This window comes from Tiliqua scincoides, chromosome 6, assembly GCF_035046505.1.
Source record: "Tiliqua scincoides isolate rTilSci1 chromosome 6, rTilSci1.hap2, whole genome shotgun sequence".
NCBI lineage: Eukaryota > Metazoa > Chordata > Lepidosauria > Squamata > Scincidae > Tiliqua > Tiliqua scincoides.
Window position 1 is genome coordinate 70,400,351 of NC_089826.1, and position 12,415 is coordinate 70,412,765.

A 12,415-nucleotide genomic window follows, 5' to 3' on the forward strand; every position below is an offset into this window, starting at 1 on the left:
TAGGAATATGAAAGAAATGTGAATCAAATAAAGGATAGGAAGCATTGGGACCAGGTAGGAAACAATAACCTTGCAAATTTATTTATTTGTATTACTTAAAAAAAAATCCTACACATCCTCCAACTTTGGGTCAGCATAGAAGTTTGCTCCCCATTTAGCCTCACAACAATCCTGTGTGGTAGGTTAGGCTGAGTGATGAAGCTTATTCACAAATTAGTCTGTATTCCTGTACATGTGAGGGCTTCCTGGTAGCATGCCTCGCTTTACCCTTCCACTGCCAGTGACAAACTGAAAAATCTGTACCCCATCACCCTCCAAGTGATCAGAGTTGTCTGCAGTGACATAATGCTAAACAGGCCAAACCTGACCTGCCTGGAGTGTGGGGCTGCTGCGGCACCAAAAATTGTTGCCATGGCATCCTGAGTACAACCAGGGAGCTGCCGCCAGCTCCTCAGGGAAAGGGGACATTCGTCCCCTTCCCCCGGGTAAGGAAAGTAACCCTGCAATGGGACTACTCAGTTCTGCAGCAGCTCTGGAGCTGCTGCAGAATCAAAGAGTTCTGTGTCAGGCCACATGGTCTAACATGAAGCTCAGGATCTAGTGGAGTTAAGTTCCACCAGTCCCACCCTTCTCCTGCCCTGCTCCCTCAAAAAAAAATAAGAAGAGCTCCGCTGGATCAGGCCAAAGGCCCATCTAGTCCAGCTTCCTGTATCTCACAGTAGCCCACCAAATGCTTCAGGGAGCACACTAGACAACAGACACAACCTTCATCCTGGTGCCCTCCCCTGCATCTGGCAATCAGAGGCAGCCTACCTCTACCTTGCACATACCTACCATGACTTGTGACCCTTGATGAACTTTTCCTCCAGAAATTTGTCCAATCCCCTCTTAAAGGCATCTAGGCAAGATGTTCTTATGGTCTTTTGTTCATTTAAAAAATGTAAACACCACCTTTTCCCCTGATTACTGGGGCACCCAAGGTGGCTTACACAATTAATTTAACCACAATAAAAATACTACGAAAGATAAAAGGAACAGAAATGAAAACAATCAATAAAAGCATTTAACATCATCCAAAAGAACAGAAAACTAAGTAGGAGCAGCTAAACAAAAGAGGAAAGTTTTCAGCCCCTGCTAGCAGGCTAACAGGTAATACATAGTTCTTAACTCAACTGGGAGGAAATTCCATGATAAGGGTGCCACCACAGAAAAGGCCCTGCCCTTTTTGCCACCATATACATACATACATACATACATACATACATACATACATGGCTGTACTCCATATGATCCAAATTATAATATGTTATAATAAGAATAAGAAATGTGGAGGTTCAGCATGACAGTGGTCACAATATTAAGCATTTGTTACTTGCCTTAATGTTCAGTCTTACTCAGTGCTTTTTTTGTAAATAAAAAGGTGCAGGAACTCACAACTTGTTAATCTTTTATTTATTTATTTATTTAACCATTTTTTATTGGAGAAATAAAATAATTTTTATGGGCTTCCCCCCTAAAGATGAACTTACTTCTGAGTAGACATGCATAGGATTGGGCTGTCAATCTCCACATCCCCTTCCCCCTAGCTACTTTTTCTACACATGGGGAAAAATACTGTACAGGTGCACTTGTAGCGTGTAGTATGTAGTGTGTCACTACTTCGAGGAGAGGAAGCAGTGAATGGATTCCAAAAAATGGCTTACATGAGTTCCATGTAGTAAAATTACTCTAAGCAACTGTGGGAGTAAGAACAAAAAAGGAATTCTTACACGAGAGGGGTCCTTAGGTGCACATAGAAACAGCTATTTTTGCAAACAAGTGATTAAATATGGTTTAATTCAGGTATCAGAATACTCTGTGTCTTTGGGAAGGCACTTGGCATGCAATTGTATGTTCTCTGTTGCCCTGAGCAGCTGCTGTGCATTGCTGGAGAGGAGCTGCAAACGCTGGCTGACAGAGGGCATGCTTGTGGGGGAAGGATGAGGAGGATCTCTGGCAAGCCTGGACAGCACGTTGTACACACGTAGAATCCCTTTTCACCTGCCCTTAGCATGTGCCTTAGGATGGCAGCCTCAGGGCCCCTCCTCTGCCTGTCTACTCAGAAGTCCGTCCCACTAGAGGCAGTGGGGCTTCCTCCCAGGAAAGTGTGGAGAGGACTGCAGCCACAGAGCCCTTCCTCTGCCTGTCTACTCAGGCTGCAAGGCTATGACACTTTCCCGGGAGTAAGCCCCATTGAACACAATGGAACTTACTTCTGAGTAGACATGCTTGGGCTCTCAGGCTGCAAGGCTATGTACCCTTTCCCAGGAGCAAGCCCCATTGAGCACAATGAGACCTACTTCTGAGTAGACACGCCTAGGCTCGTGCTGCAGATTGGCACGGGGGCTGCACCAGCCAGCTTCCTTCCTCTTCTCCTCCTCGGCCAAGCCAGTACCTGGGCGTTCCGTGGGTGCTGCAGCCCGTCTCTCTGGCTGGCTGGCTGGCTGTCCTCCTCTTCCTCAGCGTTAGCGCATGTCCCCCGCGCCCTCCACCAGCTTGGAAGCTGCGCGGGGAAGCAGAGCGCGGGGGTAGGGAAGGCGGGCTGGGCTCAGGCGAGAGCTTAGAGATGGGGGCAGGAGGGGGTTGTTGTGTGGTCAGGCAGGAGGCAGGGGCCAGGCGCCCGCCCACCCTGCACCCCCCAGCACCCACCCAGCGAATGCCTCTATTTTGCTCCCTCCCTCCTGGAATGCCTCCAAAGGGGAGGGGCCCCTGCAAAAAGGTGCCGGAACTCCCCCCCCCCGCGTTCCATTAGGAAAAAAGCCCTGGTCTTACTACTCCTGATGGTAAACATACTTAGTTGAAGGTAAGTTCCATTGAAATTCACCTTCTCTCCGTTTTCATTGCTAGCTATACCATACAGGCAAGCTAAGTTTACCCCAGAACCTTTTCTCAGTTCATGCAGAGATCGGCAAGGCAGGAAACAACATGCTATGGCTGGCATTATTATTCATGATAACTAGTAAAGCCACCATAGTCAGAGGCAATGTACATTGGAGACAACCAACAAGGACCTCAGAGACAACCAGCAACAACCAACTAACAGCCCAATCCTGAGCTACCCAGCGCTGCGGGACCCGGCGGCTCCACAAAAGGCTACCGCCGGATCCAGAGCCTCCCACGCTACCACAGGAGGCTCCTTGGGAGAAGGGGACATTCGTCCCCTTTCCTCCGAGTAAGGGAAGCAGTCCTGCAATGGGACTGCTCACTTTAGCTGTGACTGTTTGGTTGCTGCTAAAGTGAAGGCGCTCGTGTAGGGCGAGCAGCCCTGCCCAAGTGCCCTGGATCCTGCGGAGCTCTCGGCTTTGCGGACCCACCTCTCCCCCGCCCCCAGGAACGCCCCCCACGCCTCCGACCATACCTCCTCCTCCCCAGAATGCCCACACGCCCCCCGACCATGCCCCCATTTCCTGTTCTGCAGTCCGATGGTCACAGAGACCGCTGAGCTATGGAACACGGGGCGCCTGCCGCACGCTGACTCAGTGCCGGCTGGAGCTGAGTCAGCTCCGGCGGGAGCCCGGCGGTAAGCCCCGCAAACATGCCTTATGGCACATTTGCGACTGTGCTCCACGCCACGGAGGCACGGCGTGGACCACAGGATTGGGCTCTAATTCTGCTTGTGTGCCTTCCAGAGATTTCTGGGCAACCAATGTTGGAGACAGGATGCTGGACCCTTGGACTGGCCCCACAGGGCTTTTCTTATTATTAAAAGCCATTTCTGCCCAACATTGCACATATGCAACAGGGATCAAATGTGTACACCTGTGGACTGGGCAGAAATGGGTTAATACAATGGCATAGAAATGATCGGGGTTGGCTGTTACACTTGTGCTCCCACCACAGAAACGGAACGTTATCAGATAATGTAATTCCAAGTAGAGACCTGCTAGAAGAGTCTCATAAAAAGCCAGACCAAGCCTGACTTCCACATTTGCAGAGGAAGACATGCTCTAATTGAGATAAATATCAAACCCAATTCTTTTCTCTATAAAGCTCTTTTCAGAAAGTAAATCTGTTGTGCAAATGAACAGCTACAGGAAACCAGCTCTCCATTGACACAAGGCAGCCCTTTGCTTAAACGCAGCTGCTTGAAGCATGTAAAGCTCATTGGCAGCCCTCTAATATTTTTCTAACGACACGATGGCCGTCTATTCCAAATATACACAAACATCCGCCTTACCCAGAGCATAATTGTGGATAATTCAATGTTCAGATTCGATAATGGATACTCAAATAAATATGAGAATTCCAAGCAAATTTCTGCAAATGAAAAAAGATTTCCTCTGACATAATGGCCTGGTGCAAGGCTGTCTATAATGAGCCGTAATTTGCCTGGAAGAGCCTTTTGAAGGGGTTGATCCGTCCACTGGAAGAGCAGCGAACTGCTTGGAGACGCGGAGCAATGAGCCAGACTGCCTCGTCTCCAAGGAAATTACGCCACGAGCCAGCCAAATTTCTGACAACTTCCATAAATTATTTCAGATTTTCATATTTCAAATTTCATCTGCATTCATCATGTGCGTTTGACTGGGGGAAAATGTCTAGGCGGAGGCTCTGCTAGCATTCAGTGCAGCAGTCCCAAGAGCCTGCCCTGGGACTAGATAATTGAATTTCATCTTGATTAGATTATTCTTCCTACAGTCTACTGCCAATCTGAAGTATTGTGCCTTCTCTTCTACTTAACCTTCCTGCCCTGCGCCTGTTCCAGCTTGCATGCAGCTCTCTGTATTGTAGAATATATTTGAACAATCAAACTTAGGAGTTATTATTTTGCTTTCCATTGTCCATCCTTATAAAGGCACACATCTTTCACTGTGTTCCCTCTTCCCAGAAATCAGATTACTTCTTCCCCCCCTTTTCCTTTTTTTTTTTTTTTTTTAAAGTTTATAATATTGTTTACCATTTTCAGTGGAAAGTACCCTGTAATTTGGGAGGTGGGGGACGCTTTAAAATAATTACTAAAATCTCTTGATGATGCAATAGACCCTAAATAACAATCATCCTATAAATATCTATAATCATCTCAGAGCAATACACAGGAGAATAAGAACAGGTAAATAATGAATACATCCATCTATTATAGGTAAACAATTATTGATAACCCGAGTTATTAATCAGCCCCTTTACTAAATGGTCAATAAAAAACCAAGCCTGTCAAAAGTAAGGCATTAGGAATTCAGAATATAAATTCTCTGCAGAAATATAAAAAGTGCCAACAAGATTAACTTGTCCAGAAGCTGTTACGCTAACAAAATATCACTGAAGAATTTTTTTCTCCCCAATTTAAGTTAAATCACATTTGAATATCTGTCAAGGTAATTAACAGTAAAAAGGAATAAAATAATATACACAGACGCTTGAAATGATTATTTTTATTCCTTTTCAGAATTCAATTGTCTTTCTGTATGCTTTCATCGAGATATGTTCACAACTCTTGATATGTTATCGTCTAGATTCTTAGAAATGCATATAAATTAAGCAAAACTAATGTACTTTAAGTAACATCTATCACTTCCCTGTTATTGATTTATTTCCTTTTTTCTTTAAATATAGGGCGATTTGATGCTGTTGTGTCTGAGCCAAGGAGTTTAGGTTCTTTATTGTTCTCCATTTTGATGAAAAACAATTGAATTGGGGGCTTTTCTATTGAGTTTTGTTCAGTAAATATCCTGAAATCATATTTTTGTTAGAAACTATCAATAAATCCAGTCTAAGAAAAGTAATAAGATACAAATATGAGCAGGACCTTTGCAAAGGAAATATTACCAAAAGAGCAAACCCATAAAATATTATTAGGGAATGGGATTTCTCCCTTGCAATAGAAGGAAATTCAGAAAGAAAGATCTGAATTATATGTTATTTGTAATATGGTTTGTGAGACCAGAAGGGGGTTCAAGGCAATAATTACACAGAATGTGTCTATTTGCTGCGTCAATGGGCATGAGTTACTGTAAAGGATTGTTATTGATAGGTTAGGAGATTTTTTGCTCATTAACCTAATTTGCTGCAAATAAAGTGTATCACACAATATATTCTGATGAAGTTGTGACCAATGCAATGGATAAGGAATCCAACTGTAGTTGCTGGATACAGTTTTATTCCAAGTCTATCACTTAATAAGAAAGTATTCAGTGCCTGGTGCCCTGTCTGGTGGGCCCAATCCTGACAACCTTCATCAATTGAGGCTATATTGACTTGAACGGCCTGTTGAATTCACAGGACAATTAACAGTGAGCAAGGCTGTAGGATGAACTTTAATGTGACATGTCTACATTTGCCCATACTGGCTGCATTTTGTTATTGTCAGCTTATAATCTTTTAAAAGGGGGCTTTCAAACGCAATCTTTTTCTCCATATTATTTTAACCCAATGTATTTCCATGATGCTGTTGACCTTAAACTGACATACAATACTAACCAATTTTTTTGTAATCAAAATGGAATAGACTTTTTCCCTAGAAGGGTAATCATAAGAAGATTTTTGACATTCCATATGAATGGTCAGTGTAGATCTCGTAAGGACAGGGGCTCAGAAGTCAGAGACTTACTGCAAACCTGCAAAAATCAATGGAGAGTGTCTGGCTTGGGTGCTCATTACTGCATTTTAAGCATACCACATTGTGACCAGTAGTCTTTTAATTTCACACAAGCCAAAAATATATGATTTGATCATGACAAAAAACCCACAAATGTTCCTGGGCACAAGAAAGGTCAACAGAGAGATTCAGGTATCCTTGGTCCCCTGCATAGATCTACTTAATTACACAGAAATTAATTGCAGAGATCTCAAACGGTGACAAATAATGTATTTGCAGGCTAATACAGGCTTAATTCAAGCATAATACAGGCTTAATTCCAATTATTAGTGGGGAAGCCTGGAGTACATTATTATTTAAAGGCACACAATGCTAAACAGTTTATACAACATGAAAGCATAATGTGGTTAAGTGTAGATAATGAAAACGAGTATTCATAATCATGTTCTATGAAATGCAATAGAAATTGTTCTTGTTAAATTAAATAGACTACCATATATTTTTTCTTATTGTGTGTAATATTAGTAACCAGCAGATGTTACATCCTGGTTCAGATTCTTACTAGTTGCTGGCCAACCGACCAGCACTAGCAAAGGCCAACACACTCCACCCACGCCCATTTATGTTGTTTGGAGGCTTACCACAGCAAAATGCTTCTTCCTTTAATAGGTTGCTATAAGCATGCAACCTTATAGCGTGTGCAGGCAGACCGCAGCCAGCCTGAACGCTTGAAGAAATTAGATCAAGCGTTAACAGGATGCAGTTAACTTTCTGCTTCCTTTTCACATTTGATGGGGTGCTACCCAGCTGCCAGTCTAGGGTGGTCACACGATGATGAATGCGCCTAACAACACATTTCAGAGAACATTTCCCTATCATTAAGTTACCTGTATTAATATCCAGCAGTGATGTCAGAGGTTGATCAGGTTGAGCACTGGCCAAGTGTCAATGTTCACCAAAGGGCCCACCTGGCAAGGTCAACCCCTGAACTCTCTGTACCGGTGGCAGTAGTAATATCCAATGCACCATTGGGGGAAGGTGGAGGGTGCAATGGGCGCCCAGTGTACAGTTTTGCCCCAGGGCCCCCAGCAACCTGGTTCTAGCCATGTTAAATTCACTTGTGAATATGTATAAGACATGCTCTTACCTGTATAAATTTAAAAATAAGGAGGAAACAACTACAGGCATACTGAGATCCACAGATTTGTGGTTTCTGTGGTGAGGGTCCAGAACAGAACCGAAGTGGATAAGGTCCACTGGAACCCCAGTGCATATTTAAATACAGTATGCCTGTATTTAAATAGCCCGTTATTTTTTTGTAATGCGTAAGTGGAACTTTTGGTTGCAGATGAAACAAAGCAAACTGCATAACTTATTATTCAAGTGTGAATAATACAAAATTCTAGTCTTTTTTCATTGAAACCTGAAAACCATTAAAATAATCTTTTGGGGAAAGGTTAATCACTTCCTACTTCACCTTAATTCTCTGCTCCAATCTCTCCCTTCCAAAGGTGCTTTTGCAGAGAAATTGCAGGCATGGGGGGGGGGGGTCATTATGTCTATTTGCATGTGATGCGTAGTTATTCAGTGTCACTGATAAAACTACATTTCTACAACAAAGTACACAGCCCCTTCTTTTCCAACATGCCTTCTCTACCATTCAGCAAGATGAGCTACCTGGAATTCTCACTGCAGATTTTAGTCAATACTTTTTATCATTGAAACCCACACTTTCCATATGTGTGTGTTAAATAATTATCCACTAATGGATCCTTGTATACGATATAATCAAGCAGTCACATCTGCTAACTATAATCTTGCCTTGTTTTATGTCAGCCCAATCCTATGCATAGCTACTCAGAAATAAGTCCCATTATAGTCAGTAGGGCTTACTCCCTGGTAAATGTGCATAGGATTGTAGCCTATGGCGGGGACAGGAAGGGCAGTCCAAATTCCCTATGTTTCAGATTATATATGATTAATATTTTTTTGAAGCACACTTTCTTTTTCCAAAAATAGGATAAAATATTAGTGTACAGCTAAAGAGAAAACAGAGGATTGTGTACTGAGGTTTGTTTCCACCTGGAGAATGTGTGCAAGGGCTCCTTCCACAGGTGAAAGACTACTTCTGCAGGTGGAAGAAAGCCTAAGGCTAATAAAATATTACCATGCTTTGCAAGTTGGGATGAAAGGCCGTGCAATGACTTCACAAGCACCCAAGGATAAAATGTTTTGGAAACGTTATTATAACCAAAGCAAGACCTCTCCTGCCTAGAACAGATATTTCCCCACAATATAACACTACACATCAAAGAATAGAGCAGCGATTTTCAACCTTTTTCATCTTATGGCACACTGGCAAGGCTCTAAAATGGTCAAGGCACACCATCAGCTTTTTTACAAATGACAAGGCACACTGTGCTGTCAATGGTGGCTCACATCCCCCACTGGTCCTATTGATAAATGACCCTTTCCCAAATTCCCACGGCACACCTGGGGACCATTCGCGGCACACCAGTGTGCCATGGCACAGTGGTTGAAAATGGCTGTAATAGAGTATGATAAGAGAATTAAATTGTGATAGATTCAAAATATATACATTGGTGTTTAAAAGTAAACACTTATTTGGGGAGAAGAATATAAGGTAATGGCAGAGTTATTGAGTTAGTTTTTGCATAATCATAATCACATAATCATCACTTTCCAAATCCTCTTCATAAATTGATCTTTGGTATTTTATTTTTGCTATTTCCCAGGAAGACTTTTATCTCTGCCCAGTTCACTGGTCTTCCACACTGAGCAGTTGTTTTTGCAAACAATTAATGCAGTGTTCTTCAACCAGCGGTACTGTTATCACTAGTGATCCTCCATGGTATGGCAGGTGATATATGGGCCCATTGCCATGGTGACCACACAGCAATGACTCTCCTGGCATTTCTGGCAATAATTCTGGTATCTTGTTTTAAATTGTTGAGTTATTATGCAAATTGATATGTCAATTGTAAAGTACAATTGTTAATCGTGTTTGATATGCCAATAAAGGTTTCAGAAAGAAAGACTCTCCTGGCCCAACCCACTGGAATTGGAGATGCTGCACTAGTGGTGCACCAATGGGCACATTGTGACTGTACAGTTGCCTGGTCCTTCCTTCCTAAGAGGTGCAATTTTGGGATGGAGGGTACAGAGTGTAGCTCCAGTTGTGGGGTAAGCCACCAACCCACTCCTGTGCATAGCTGCTATCTCAGGTGACAGCAGTGGTACTTACAAAAGTTGTTCCTGCAAAAACAGTTGAGTAGCCCTGATTTAATGGACCGATGTGCCAGTCAGGCATGCCTAAAGCACCATTCTTTTTCCTTCAACAACTAAAATGTGTGCACCCATTAGTCATGTGGTCAGGACAGGCCCAAGAGGGGAAATGGAGCAGAAGAGGAAGTGTGGAAGAGGGGAGAGTAGTGGGTTAGAACACCCACTCTGGCCCTCTCTTCCTTTTCCAATTTAGGGTATGAGAGAAGGAGTGGTGGATGCCAAGTGGATATGGAGGTAGGTATCCTATGCCAATCTGCTCCTTGGGCAACCATCTCAACTGGCCTCATGGATGGGCCAGCCTAACATAGGCTTACAATATACTGGTTGTATATTCTAGGGAAAACCATTATGAGCATCATGCATAAAATGGCAGAGTGAAGACTAAATCTAAACAAAGTCCCAGCTGGGGAAACTGAAAGCCAGTGCATAGAAAGGGAATTTCTCCACTATAATTAATCATCATGGGCTTCTGTCAAGGAACCCTGGGGATATAACTCCCTGGAGAGCTTGGAGTCACCAGCAGAATTCTCAGTACCCTCACGTAGTTACAATTCCCAGGATCCGTTTGGGGAACCAGTACCAGTTGGATGGATTCTTCTTCTTTAGTCCTGAGCTGGTGCTTGGGGAGCAGGTTATCCTCTCAACCAATATGCTGCTGTAGGTGCTGCTGGAATCATTCAAGACACACTTCCACTCTTGGCGATTGTGGATGATATTTCAGCGATTGACCATCATCGCTGATTCCTTACACCTTCCTCAATGTGTTTGAGCCATTTTTTTTGGTGCTGCCCATTGAACCCTCCAATAGGGAGGTCACTCTCACCAGAGCAGCTTGTGTGGCAGCCAACCGGCATTCATTCTACAGATGTGGCCAAACCATTGCAGCCTGTGTTTTTGGATTTGTTTGTTTTTGGGTTTTCATCGATAATATACATATACAGGGTGAACCAAAAGTAGGTGGGCAGTAAATGATAACATTCTCCTGCATCAGTATTTAAATTATTTGCCATTATGGGTTATCTGAACTATCTGAAAAGAAAAAAATATTAAATTTACATAAATTTAGTTATAAAATTTAATATAACACAAACACCATAGTTATAATGAACACCATCGTTATAATATAACCCTAACACAAACCCTATTCCACCTACTTTTGGTTCACCATGTATATTTAGACAGAGATTATTGATGAGTGATGATGATATGAAGGGTAAGTCACTTGAAGTTCTCTTACAAATTGCCTGTTTTAATACAAGGATGGCAATAAAAGACGTATTTATACCAACGGTTGTACTGACTGTAGTCTTGCTCTCGAAGTACAAAAATTATAATGTGGAACACAGGAGGCATTTTGGTCAGTGTTCTACTAAATTTCCTAGGGACTTTATCCAGCCACAGAGCCCAAGGATTAATGCACTTCCTCCTTTCACAGTTCATCCTCAGTCACACACATACAGGTGTGCACCGCTTAACAACCGTTCGCTTAACGACAGACCATATATATGATGGTGGTTAAAGCATAATAAGGATGCTCTTAATGAGGCAATCATGTCTCCCATAGCCTGCAGCCTGGTTGTCTATTTACACAACAGAGAGGCTCTTAATGCAAAGAAGAGGCGATCTACCTCCAGTAGCCTGTACAGCTGGCTAGTGTGCATATGGTAGGGAGTGTCTGTTTATACAACAAAGGCAACAGATTGAACTGAATGTTCACTTAATGACCTAATCGCATAATAACGGGGACTGGAGAACGCATCCCCATCGTTAAGTGGCACACACCTGTATATGACTGCTGTTGGTCAAAAGCAGTGGCTAACCCAGCATATACTGTAGGTGTGCAGCACAATAAGCTTTGCAAGCATTAAGCTGACCAGATAATCAAAGAGAGCCTAACTATGTCCCTTCGTGTGTCTAAAGAAGTGTCAATAAGTTTGACACTTGATATGTCACTTTAAGGGCTGCAATAATACAAAAAAATAAGATCAATGCAGCATTAAGTCAGAATCCAAGTGCGAATCTGGTTAACCTATTATTCCTTATCAACCCACATACAGTAAATACAATAGAGAGGATCACAAAATACGGTGATGACCAGGCTGTTCTGCTTCCTGATCAAGGTTATCATGTACGCATTATGCAGCAGCACATCTGGCCTGGCCCGGTGGGACCCTGAAAATTCCTAATACATTAATGAGACTTACAGCTCCTAAAATTGCATTTTGTTTGATTGACTCTCACACAGCTGGTCTTAGCAGCATCAAAATGCCATTTTGTAAGCTGTTACATAGGGAGTTAATCCTGACCATCTTGGTCAGTGCACGTGCTAACAGCTAGCAGACTCCTGCAATGCCAACCTTGGAGTAGCCCCACTTCAGGCAATGGAACTTCTTCAGAGTAAATGGTAAAACAATCTAAACCATAATCTTGACCAGAACATCTGCTGAATATTCTTTCAGAGCAGGGTGGGGGGAATTTGAGGGTGGGAGGAGGAGGATTTCCACAGCAGTTGTACATGCAGAATCCTATCCCCCTCTC